Below are 12559 nucleotides of genomic sequence, written 5' to 3'. Positions count from 1 at the left end.
CAGTGTTCAGGCTGCCATCTTGACCCAATCTACGTAATTTTTACTGACTTGTCATTCCCAGACTTAACTTCTTGAGGATTTCTTTTCTTTTCCCCTGATTGCAAAATAATTGCATGCATAATATTGACAATGTAAAATTCAGAAAATTGGCATGAAGAGAAAATAACTGTAAGCTGGCCTCCCATTTTCCAGGGCTCACAGTGAAATAATAACACTCAGGATTTCCTTTTCCTTTTTTCTAAGCTCTTACAAAGCTTGGATAATTTTGCATACGCACTTTCATGCCCTGCCTATTTGCATATAGAATAAACATTTGCTCAGTTTTTTTAGATATTTTCTGAGAACATGTTTTGTAGTAGCTTCATAAAATTCAGCATTAGGCTTTTTCATAATTTTGCCATTGCCTCCTATCTTCAGACGTTTAATTTTTAAATACCTATAAATTGTGCTTTCGCATGAGTTATTCTGTTCACTTGAACAGAATAACCTAGACACTAAACTTATAACTCAGAACAATTGCTATAATTAAAACAGGATTTTGTGAGATCATAAATCTGTGGAGAAAGACATTATAGAAATGATTCCATCGTTTTTATCGTTACAGCCATCCTAGTGGGTATGAAGAGGTATCTTATTGTGGTTTTATTTTGCATTTCTCTAATGACTAATGAGAATGAGCATCTTTTTGTGTGCTTGTTGGACATTTGTGTATCTTTGGAGAAATGTCTATTTCAAGTGCTTTATTCATTTTTTAATTGAATTGTTTGTAGCAGGGCTGTTAATTGTTCTTTTTAAATTCTGGATAGGAGAACCTTACCAGATATATGATTTGAAAATATTTTATCCCGTTTTGTGGGTTGTCTTTTTACTTTCTTGATAGTATTTTTGATGCACAAAAGCTTAAAACTTGGTTGTGCTTTTGGAGTCACATCTAACTAAACGTTGCCAAATCCAAGTTCATGAAAATGTACCCCTATATTTTCTTGTAAAATTTTGTTTGTTTTTAGCTCTTATATTTATGTCTTTGACCCATTTTGAGTTAATTATTACATATGGTGTGATGAAGACATGGTGTGATGAAAGGGGACCAAATTCATTCTTTTGCACATGGATATCCAGTTGTCTCAGCACCTTCTGTTGGAGAGACAATTCTTAGCTCATTTAATTGTCTTGGCATACTTGTTGAAAATCAATTTACTACAGATGTATAGGCTTATATCTGGACTCCTAATTCTATCTCATAGAATTTTATGTGAAAACCACGTTTTTTATTTATCCTTATGCAAGAGCCACATTTATTTTTTGATTACTGTAACTGTGCAGTGTGTTTGAAATCAGTAAGTGTGATTTCTCTGAAAATATTATTAAGATTTTATTGGCTACCCATGGTCCCCTTTTTTTTTTTTTTTTTTTTTTTGAGATGGAGTCTTGCTCTGTCGCCCAGGCTAGAGTGCAGTGACACGATCTCGGCTCACTGCAGCCTCCGCCTCCTGGGTTCAAGCGATTCTCCTGCCTCACCGTCCTGAGTACTGGGGTTACAGGCGTGCGCCACCATGCCCAGCTAATTTCATGGTCGCTTTCGACTCCATATGAATTTTAGGATTGTCTTTTCCTTTTCTGGACAAAAGGACCATTGGGATTTTGATAAGGGTTGCACTGACTCTGTAGATAAACTTGGGGAGTATTGTTATCTCAACAATATTGCCTTACAATCCCTGAACACAGAGTTTCTAGAGGACATAATTTCCCACGAACAGAGTTTCCTATGAACACTGGGTATCTTGGAATTTATTTAGATCTTCTTTAAATTATTTCAGCAATATTTTGTAGTTTTGGTTGGATTTATTTCTAAGTTATTTTATTCTTTTTGATGCTATGGTAAATGGAATTATTCACTGTGATGTTGTGAAATATATATTTACTCTTTGATCTCCTTTTCTGGCATACAGCCCCTAAAACCCTTGAAGTATCCTGAGCGATAAGAGTGTCTTTTGTATGCTAATAAGATGACTGATGATTGGCAAACCCTAGATATCTTCAGGATGTGGGCTGTTCACTGGAAAGACTAGGGCATGATTAGAAGATTGGAGCAGAGAGGAGTTAAAGGTTGAATCGATCACCAATGGCCAATGATGTCTACATAATGAAACCTCCATAAGAACCCAAAATAACAAGGTTAAGAGAGCTTTGGGATAGCTGTACACCTGGAGGTTCCTGAAGGGTGCCTCACTTGAACAGGGCATGGAAGCCTGGTGCCCCATTCCACATACCTTGCCCAATATATCTCTTCCTTCTGGGTGTTCATCTGTATCTTCTGTAATATCCTTTCCAATAGATGGGTAAATGTAAGTGAAGTGTTTCCCTGAGTTCTGTGAGCTTCTCCAGCAAATTAATTGAACGAGAACCCTGATTTATAGTTGTTCTGTTAGAAGTACAGATCATAACCTGGAACTTGTAATTGGCATCTAAAGTGCAGGGCAGTCTTGTGGGATTGAGCCCTCATGATTTTTTTTTTTTTTTTTTACACACTAAACTGTCATCTCTTTATTCAATAAGATGTGTCTTTACAAGTTTAAAAAGACCGGACACCATTATTCTTTATGAATAATGCAGATAACCATTTTAAAAAACATTTTACTTGCACGGTGGCTCACACCTGTAATCCCAGCACTTTGGGAGGCCAAGGCAGGGGCAGATCACGAGGTCAGGAGTTCAAGACCAGCGTGACGTGACCAATATGGTGAAACCCCATCTCTACTAAAAATACAAAAATTAGCCAGGCGTGGTGACATATGCTTGTAATCCCAGCTACTTGGGAAGCTGAGGCAGGAGAATCACTTGAACCTGGGAGGCAGAGGATGCAGTGAGCTGAGATCGTGCCACTGCACTCCAGCCTGGGTGACAGAGCAAGACTCCATCTCAAAGAAACAAACAAAACCACTTTACTGACTGTATTGTGACACGTTTATTAAGCATGAACCTCTATCAGTACTCCTAAACTGTAAACAATAAGGAACTAAGGCGTCAAAAGAAACACATTAGGGATCATATTAATAGACAAAAAACTTTACATTTTCTTATTGCATTTACACAACACACAATAAGCAAAACTGAATGCTTTCTAAGCAAACATTTTTGCATATACTGCCTTCGCTTTCTCTTTCTGTGACTTTATCTTTTGTTTGACTTTCAACAGTTCTGCCTGGATAGCTTTATCTTCTGGTGCTATCTCCTCTGCTTTCTTAAGATCAGCCAATGCTTGATCATATTCTTTTAATCCTTGCCATCCTTGAGCTCTGCGGTACAATGCTTTGGTATTTGATGGGTCTATTTCAAGAGCCTCCGAACAACTGTCAATTGCTCTCTGCCAATTTGACATCTTCAGTTTACAAGCACCAATATTCAGTACACAGCTTAAAGCTATAGGTTGCAGCTTGGCTCTATCTGCTGTCTCAATAACAGCCTTTGAACTGTCCACATATCTTAAAACTTTTGCGTATTTTTTAATGGCCATCTCCCAGTTCTGGGATTTGAAAAAAGTATTTACAATATTTTTTAAGTCTTCTGTTATTAATAAAATTTTATCTACATCTTTTAAATCTATATCCGCATCCTCAGGGAAATCTGGATGACTGCCGCCAGAGCCATCTTTTGGGAATATTCCCCAATCATCTCCTTCCTTCAATTCTCCACATTCTGCAATAATGCACAATTTAGCAGGTTTTTCACCTTTCACTTCCACATTTTCCAATATCCTTGTCCCTCCTATTCCTTTAACTACTTGGCCAAACACCACATGTTTCCCATCCAAATGAGGAGTTGGAACTGTTGTGATAAAAAACTGAGAACCATTTGTGTTGCGGCCTGCGTTGGCCATGCTCAGTAAACGCTCCTGATCATGCTTATAATGGAAATTTTCATCTTCAAATTTTTCATCATAAATACTTTCTCCACCTGTCCCATTCTGATTTGAGAAATCTCCACCCTGAATCATAAATTTCTTAATAATTTGATGAAAAAGGCATCCTTTGAAATGGAGAGGTTTCCCAGTCGTGGGTCCAATGCCTTTTTCTCCTGTACACAGTGCACGAAAATTTTCTGCAGTTTTGGGTACAATATCTGCAAACAATTCTAAGACAATTCGACCAACTCGCTCCCCTCCGATGTCCACGTCAAAGAAGACTCCAGGGTTACTGGGGTTGAAGGGCTTGACTTGGGGGCACGGATGCGACATCTCGACTTGCACACGCATTTGGACTCAGATCCTCGTGGCCGCCCGGCAACTCAAACTCCCCCCTCATGATTTTTAAGCATTGATACTGTATCTTGTCTTAGTTCAGGCTGTTATAACAAATTACCATAGAATGAGTGGCTGAAATAATAAACATATATTTCTCACAGTTATGGAGGCTGGAAAGTCCAAGATAAGAAGTACAGGCCAATTTGGTTCCCGGCGATAGGCCCTCTTCCTGGTTCCAAATGGCTGTCTTCTCATTGTACCCTCACATGGTGGAGAGCAGAGAGAGAGCTAGCTCTCTGGCCACCTCGTATAAGAGCACTAATCCCATCCGTAGGGGCTCTGCCCTAATGACTTAATTATATCCCAAAGGCTCCACTTTCAAATATTATCACACTGGAGATTAGGCTTTAACATATACATTTAGGGGACAGGGCCACAAACATTCAATCCATAGCATATCCTGAAATTTGACTGAATCCTTTTGTTTCAGTAGTTACTAATGGATTCCTTAGGATCATCTCTATATACAATGGTATAATCAGCAAATAAAAATAGTTTTACATTTTCCTTTCTAATATGGGTGACTTGTATTTATTTATTTTCTTGCTCAATTGCCCTGTCTAGAACCTACTGCAGTACAATGTTGAATGGAAATAGTGAGGGGGTATTCTTGTCCTCTTCTTATACTTAGGGGGAGAAGTTTCAGCCTTTCACTGTTAAATGTGAATTTAGCTCTGTTTTTTAGTCACATGTGTCTCTTATCTTGAAGAAGTTACCTTCTATTCCCAGTTTGTTGACAGGTTTATTATTATTATTATTAGAGGGTGTTGGATTTTGTCAAATGCTTTTTTGTGTCAATTGAGATAATCATTTTTTCCCTTCATCCTATTGAGGTATATTATTTTTATTAATTTTATAAGATTTTTTAATTGGAGTAAAGTATACTATAACATAAAATTACCACTTTAAGAGTACAATTTAGTGGCAGTAAGTACATGCACATTGTTGTGCAATCACCATTATCCATTTTCAGAACTGTTTTGTTATCTCAAACATAAAATATGTACCCATTAAAAAATAATCCCCTATTCCTCCCTCCCTCAGTCCCTGGTAACTTCTTTTCCTTGGTGCCTCATACAACTGAAATCATACTATATTTGTTCTTTTATGTCTATTTCACTTAGCATACTGTCTTCAAGATTCATTTATGTTATAGCATTTATCACAATTTCATTCTTTTTTAAGGCTGAGTAATATTCCACTGCATCTATGTATCACATTTTGGTTTTCAATTCATCTGACAATAGACAAAATGTTGTTTCCACATTTTGGCTATGTGAATGATGATGCTATGAACATTTGTGTACAAATATTTGTTCAAATCTCTGGTTTCCTTTCATTCGAGTATATACTGAGAAGTAGAATTACTGGATAATATGATAATTTAACTTTTTGAGGAGCTGCCAAACTGTTTTTCACAGTGGCTGTACCATTTTACATTCTCATCAGCAATGCACAAGTATTCCAAATTCTCCATATCTTCATTCACAGTTTTTATGTGTTTATTTTTGTAATAGTCATCATAATGAATGTACAGTGGTACCTCATTGTACTTTTGACTTGCATTTCATTAATGATTAGTGAAATTGAGCATCTTTTTATTCTTTTATTGGCCATTTGTATCTCTGAGAAATACCTATTCAATCCATTTGCCCACTTTTTCATTGGTGCTTGTTTATTATCATTAAGTTGTAGGAATTCTTTGTATATTCTGGATATTAATTTCTCATTGGATATATAATTCACAATTTTTGTCTCATTCTGTGAGTTGTCATTTCATTCTGTTGATGGTGTCCCTTGATGCATTTATTTTAATTTTAATAGAGTCCAATGTATCTCCTGTTTCCATCCTGTGCTCTTTGTGTCATAGCTGATAAATTGTTGCAAAAGCCTATTTCATAATAGCTTTCTCTTATGTTTCCTTCTAACAGTTTCACAGTTTTAGCTCTTATGTTTAGGTCTTTGGTTCATTTAAGACAGCATAGTGTAAGGTATATGGTGTATATGATGTAAGGTAAGGGTCCAATATCTTTCTTTTGCAAGTGTCCATGTAGTTTTCCCAGCATTGACTGTTAAAAATATTTTCTTTCCTCATTTAATAGTCATGGCATTCTTGTCAAAAATCACTTACATAAATAAGCAAGAGTCTACTTCACAGCTCTCTTTTATTCCATTGGTCTATATGTGTGTATTTATACCAGCAGTACACTGATATAGTGCTGTAGCTTTGTAATAAATTTGAAATCAAGAAGTGTGAATCCTCTTTGTTCTTTTTTAAGAATTTGTTTTGTTTTGTTTTGTTTTGTTTGTCTATTGTCTCTTGTGGTTCCATAGGAATTTTATAAAAAGTGTTTAAATTACTTTAAAAACCTTGAAACCTTATTAAGATTTTGATAGGAAATTCATTGAATCTGTAGATAGCTTTGGGTAGTATTGTCATCCTGAAAGACTTCTTTTAACATTTTTTATAGGGCAGGTGTAGTGGTAATGAACTTCCCTGACTTTTGTTTGCCCGGGAATATCTTAATTTCTCCTTCGATTTTGAAAGACATTTTTGTCAGATATTGAATTCTCAGTTGAAAAATTTTTTTCTTCATCAGTCTATCATCCAATTGCCTTCTGACCTTTAAGATTTTTGCTGAAAAATTGGCTGAAAGTTGGAGAGAGGTGGAGCAAGATGGTGGGACAGGGCTCTCCTGTGATTGTCCCCGCACAGAAACATCACTTTGAACTATTTACAAACTAAAATATCTTCACAAGAACAAAGAAAACCAGGTGAGATGTCACAGTACCTGGTTGTAGCACAACAATAAGAATAGATGCATTGAAGAGGGTAAGAAGGACAGTTTTACATTATCCACATCACCTCTAAAAAAACTGCAGGCAGCACAGTATAAAAATATGTAACATCTGCTTGAAGGAAAGAGAGGGAAATGAGTACGGGAATTACCTAGGACCAGTTCCAGTCCCACTACAGTAAAACTCAGCACAAGACAGGTCCCATGGCTCCAGACTGTAGGTCAGTACCCACAGATTGATCTTCCAGCATTGCCATGGTGCCAGGTGGGACCCCAGATCTCCAGACTTCAGGCCTGTGAGGTGTACTTGTTCTCTGACTCACTCCAGTGCCATGACAGGTAGAGCAGACCCAGGTTTTGGGCATCCCCCAGTGCCACACTGACTGTAATGGCTCCAGGGTTTCATCATGCCCCAGAACCATGCTCGCCCAACTGACCCTGGGCATCAATAGAACACAAGATGACCTGCCCAGAATCTCTGGACAGGCTGATAGTGGAAGGGTCTTCCAAAACAAAGCCAATCTCTGAAGACTGGAGTCAGTACCTACTTCTTCAAATGTAAAGACATCAGGGAACAGCCACAAGGATCAAGAGCAATCAGGGAAACATGACATCATCAAAAGGACAAACAAAAATAGCAGTGACTGAAATGGAGATGTGTGAATTACCTGAAAAGGAATTCAAAATAACTGCTTTTTAAACTTAATCATGAAGAAAAACGCTTTTTAGGAGTTACATTATTCTGTGCATTATTTACAAAGTATAACCAAGTCTATGGTAAAGTGAATTTCTAATTCAAAAGAATGCTGTTATCCTTGTTTAACGTTTTCCCTATAATAATTACTATTTAGAAATAATTATGGTTATATTTTCAAACTTTGTGAAAAAATTGTCCATACAAGGAAGTAATGATTACAACCTGCTAAAACTGGTCAGCATGTAAATACTTTTTTTATTATTATTACTTTTTACTAGTAGAAATACATTTGTATTCTTTTTCTTTCTTCATCCACCCTCTCCACTTCCCTTTGTGGCCTCTGATAACAACTAATCTGACCTCTATGTTCATGATATACTAAAAAAGCTAAAAAAGCACTCACATATGAGTGAGAATATGCAACAGGATTTAATTCTTTTTATGGTGAAATCACATTCCATTATATGTATATACAACATTTTCTATTTTTTATTAAAAAATTTTTACTGATTTGAGGGTACAAGTGCAGTATTGTGTAGTGATGAAGTCTGGGCTTTTAGCCATCACTTGAATAATGTACATTATACCCGGTAGGTAATTTTTTATTCCTAACCTCTTCCCAACCTTCCACCTTTCAGAGTCTTCATTGTCTATTATTGCACCTTGTATTCATGTGCATTCATTATTTAACTCCCACTTATAAATGAGTCCATGCAGTATTTAACTTTCTGGGTTATTTCACATAAGAAAATGGCCTCCATTTTTATCCATGTTGCTGCAAAAGACAGGATTTCATTCTTTTATGACTGAGAAGTATTCTATAGCATGTATGTATGTGTGTATATATATGTATGTCACATTCTCTTTATCCAATTATTCATTGATGGACACTTAGGTTTACTCTATGACTTTGTGAATAGTGCTGAAATAAAGACATGAGTACAGGTAACATTTTGATATAATGATTTCTTTTCTTTTTGATATATATCCAGTAGTGGGATTGTTGTATCAAATGGTAGTTCTATTTTTAGTTCTTTGAGAAATCTCCATGCATTTTTTTCCAGAGAGGTTGTTCTAATTTACATTTTCACCAACATTGAGTAAGTGTTCCTTTTCCTCAGCATCCTTGCCAACATCTGTTGTTTTTTGACTTTTTAATAATAGCCATTCTGACTGGAGTAAGATGGTATATCATTGTAGTTTTAATTTGTATTTCTTTGATGATTAGTGATGTTGAGTATTTTATTTTTTGTTTTGTTTTGTATTGTTTGTTGGCTGCTTTTATATCTTCTTTTGAAAAACATCTGTTCATGTTCTTGGCTCACTTTTTAAGGGATTATTATTATTATTTACATTACTTTCTGTGTTGCTTGAGTTCTTTGTAGATTCTGGATATTAGTCCTCGGTCAGATGGATACTTTGCAAATATTTTCTCCCATTTTTTGGGTTGTCCATTTACTCTGTTGACTGTTTCTTCTGCTGTGTAGGAGATTTTTAGTTTAACTAAGCCCCATTTGTCTATTTTTGTTTTTGTTGCATTAGCTTTTGAGGACTTAGTCATAAATTCTTTGCCAAGGCCAATGTCCAAAAGTGCTTTCCCTAATTTGTTTCTAGGTTTTGTATGGTTTTATTTACATTTATGTCTTTAATCTGTCATGAGTTTTTTGTTTGTTTGTTTGTTTCATTCTTCTCCATATGGCTATTCACTTTTCTTAGCAACATTTACTAAGAATCTATTCAGTGTATGTATTTGTCAACATTGTTGAAGATTACTTGGTTATAGGTATGTGACTTTAATTCTGGGTTCTCTATTCTGTTCTATTAATTTATGTGTCTATTTTCACACCAGTACCATGTTGTCTTGATTACTATGTCCCTGTAGTATAAATTGAAGTGAGGTGATGTGATTCTTCCAACTTTGTTCTTTTTGCTTAGCATTGCTTAGGCTGTTGGGGCTCTTTGTTTCCATATGAATTTTAGGATTGTTTATTCTAATTCTGTGAAAAAATGATGTTGATAATTTGTTAGGAACTGAACTGAATCTGTAAATTACTTTGGGCAGTGTGGTCATTTTAACAATATTAATTCTTCCAATTCATGAGCCTGGGGTGTTTTTCCATTTGTTTGTGTCATATATGATTTCTTTCATTAGTGTTTTGTATTTCTCCTTGTAAAGTTCTTTTATCTCCTTTCCTAAATGTATTCCTAGGTATTTTTGCTTTGTAGCTATTGGAAATAACATTGAGATTTAAATTTGGTTCTCAGCTTGATTGTTATTGATATATAGATTTGCTACTGATCTTCAGACATTTTTTTGGAATAGTTTCAGTAGGAATGGTACCATTTCTTTGTATGCCTGATAGAATTCAACTGTGAATTCCTTTGGCCTAGGCTATTACTTTTGGGGACGCTTTTTTTTTTTTTTTTTTTTAAATTCCTGATCCAATCTTACTGCTCATTATTGCTGTCTTAAGAATTTCTTTTTTGGAATAGGAACAGCTCCAGTCTCCAACTCCCAGCGCGAACGACACAGAAGACCGGTGATTTCTGCATTTTCAACTGAGGTACTGGGTTCATCTCACTGGGGAGTGCCAGACGATCGGTGCTGGTCAGCTGCTGCAGCCCGACCAGCGAGAGCTGAAGCAGGGTGAGGCATTGCCTCACCTGGAAAGCGCAAGGGGGAAGGGAATCCCTTTTCCTAGCCAGGGGAACTGAGAAACACAACACCTGGAAAATCGGGTAACTCCCACCCCAATACTGCACTTTAAGCAAACAGGCACACCAGGAGATCATATCCCACACCTGGCCGGGAGGGTCCCACACCCACGGAGCCTCCCTCATTGCTAGCACAGCAGTCTGTGATCTACCGGCAAGACAGCAGCGAGGCTGGGGGAGGGGCGCCCACCATTGCTGAGGCTTAAGTAGGTAAACAAAGCTGCTGGGAAGCTCGAACTGGGTGGAGCTCACAGAAGCTCAAGGAAACCTGCCTGTCTCTGTAGACTCCACCTCTGGGGACAGGGCACAGCTAAACAACAACAACAACAACAACAACAACAGCAAAAAAGTGGCAGAAACCTCTGCAGACACAAACGACTCTGTCTGACAGCTTTGAAGAGAGCAGTGGATCTCCCAACACGGAGGTTGAGATCTGAGAAGGGACAGACTGCCTGCTCAAGTGGGTCCCTGACCCCTGAGTAGCCTAACTGGGAGACATCCCCCACTACGGGCAGTCTGACACACCACACCTCACAGGGTGGAGTACACCCCTGAGAGGAAGCTTCCAAAGCAAGAATCAGACAGGTACACTCGCTGTTCAGAAATATACTATCTTCTGCAGCCTCTGCTGCTGATACCCAGGCAAACAGGGTCTGGAGTGGACCTCAAGCAATCTCCAACAGACCTACAGCTGAGGGTCCTGACTGTTAGAAGGAAAACTATCAAACAGGAAGGACACCTACACCAAAACCCCATCAGTACATCACCATCATCAAAGACCAGAGGCAGATAAAACCACAAAGATGGGGAAAAAGCAGGGCAGAAAAGCTGGAAATTCAAAAAATAAGAGTGCATATCCCCCGGCAAAGGAGCGCAGCTCATCGCCAGCAACGGATCAAAGCTGGACGGAGAATGACTTCGATGACATGAGAGAAGAAGGCTTCAGTCCATCAAATTTCTCAGAGCTAAAGGAGGAATTACGTACCCAGCGCAAAGAAACTAAAAATCTTGAAAAAAAAGTGGAAGAATTGATGGCTAGAGTAATTAATGCAGAGAAGCTCATAAAAGAAATGAAAGAGACGAAAACCATGACACGAGAAATACGTGACAAATGCACAAGCTTCAGTAACCGACTCGATCAACTGGAAGAAAGAATGTCAGCGATTGAGGATCAAATGAATGAAATGAAGCGAGAAGAGAAACCAAAAGAAAAAAGAAGAAAAAGAAATGAACAAAGCCTGCAAGAAGTATGGGATTATGTAAAAAGACCAAATCTACGTCTGATTGGGGTGCCTGAAAGTGAGGGGGAAAATGGAACCAAGTTGGAAAACACTCTTCAGGATATCATCCAGGAGAACTTCCCCAACCTAGTAGGGCAGGCCAACATTCAAATCCAGGAAATACAGAGAACGCCACAAAGATACTCCTCGAGAAGAGCAACTCCAAGACACATAATTGCCAGATTCACCAAAGTTGAAATGAAGGAAAAAATCTTAAGGGCAGCCAGAGAGAAAGGTCGGGTTACCCACAAAGGGAATCCCATCAGACTAACAGCAGATCTCTCGGCAGAAACTCTTCAAGCCAGAAGAGAGTGGGGGCCAATATTCAACATTCTTAAAGAAAAGAATTTTCAACCCAGAATTTTATATCCAGCCAAACTAAGTTTCATAAGTGAAGGAGAAATAAAATTCTTTACAGATAAGCAAATGCTTAGAGATTTTGGCACCACTAGGCCTGCCTTACAAGAGACCCTGAAGGAAGCACTAAACATGGAAAGGAACAACCGGTACCAGCCATTGCAAAAACATGCCAAAATGTAAAGACCATCAAGGCTAGGAAGAAACTGCATCAACTAACGAGCAAAATAACCAGTTAATATCATAATGGCAGGATCAAGTTCACACATAACAATATTAACCTTAAATGTAAATGGACTAAATGCTCCAATTAAAAGACACAGACTGGCAAACTGGATAAAGAGTCAAGACCCATCAGTCTGCTGTATTCAGGAGACCCATCTCACATGCAGAGACATACATAGGCTCAAAA

General features: G+C 37.7%; 1 pseudogene; it reads right to left on the bottom strand.

Moving 5' to 3' along the window:
• Positions 1 to 2949: 2949 nt before the first annotated feature.
• Positions 2950 to 4234, bottom strand: LOC103232060 (peptidyl-prolyl cis-trans isomerase D pseudogene; annotated as a pseudogene).
• Between the last annotated feature and the right edge of the window lie 8325 nt (positions 4235 to 12559).

The sequence above is a fragment of the Chlorocebus sabaeus genome, chromosome X (assembly GCF_047675955.1).
Source record: "Chlorocebus sabaeus isolate Y175 chromosome X, mChlSab1.0.hap1, whole genome shotgun sequence".
Taxonomy (NCBI): domain Eukaryota; kingdom Metazoa; phylum Chordata; class Mammalia; order Primates; family Cercopithecidae; genus Chlorocebus; species Chlorocebus sabaeus.
Note: the sequence above shows the minus strand (reverse complement) of the source record. Positions and strands in the feature narration are given on the sequence as shown.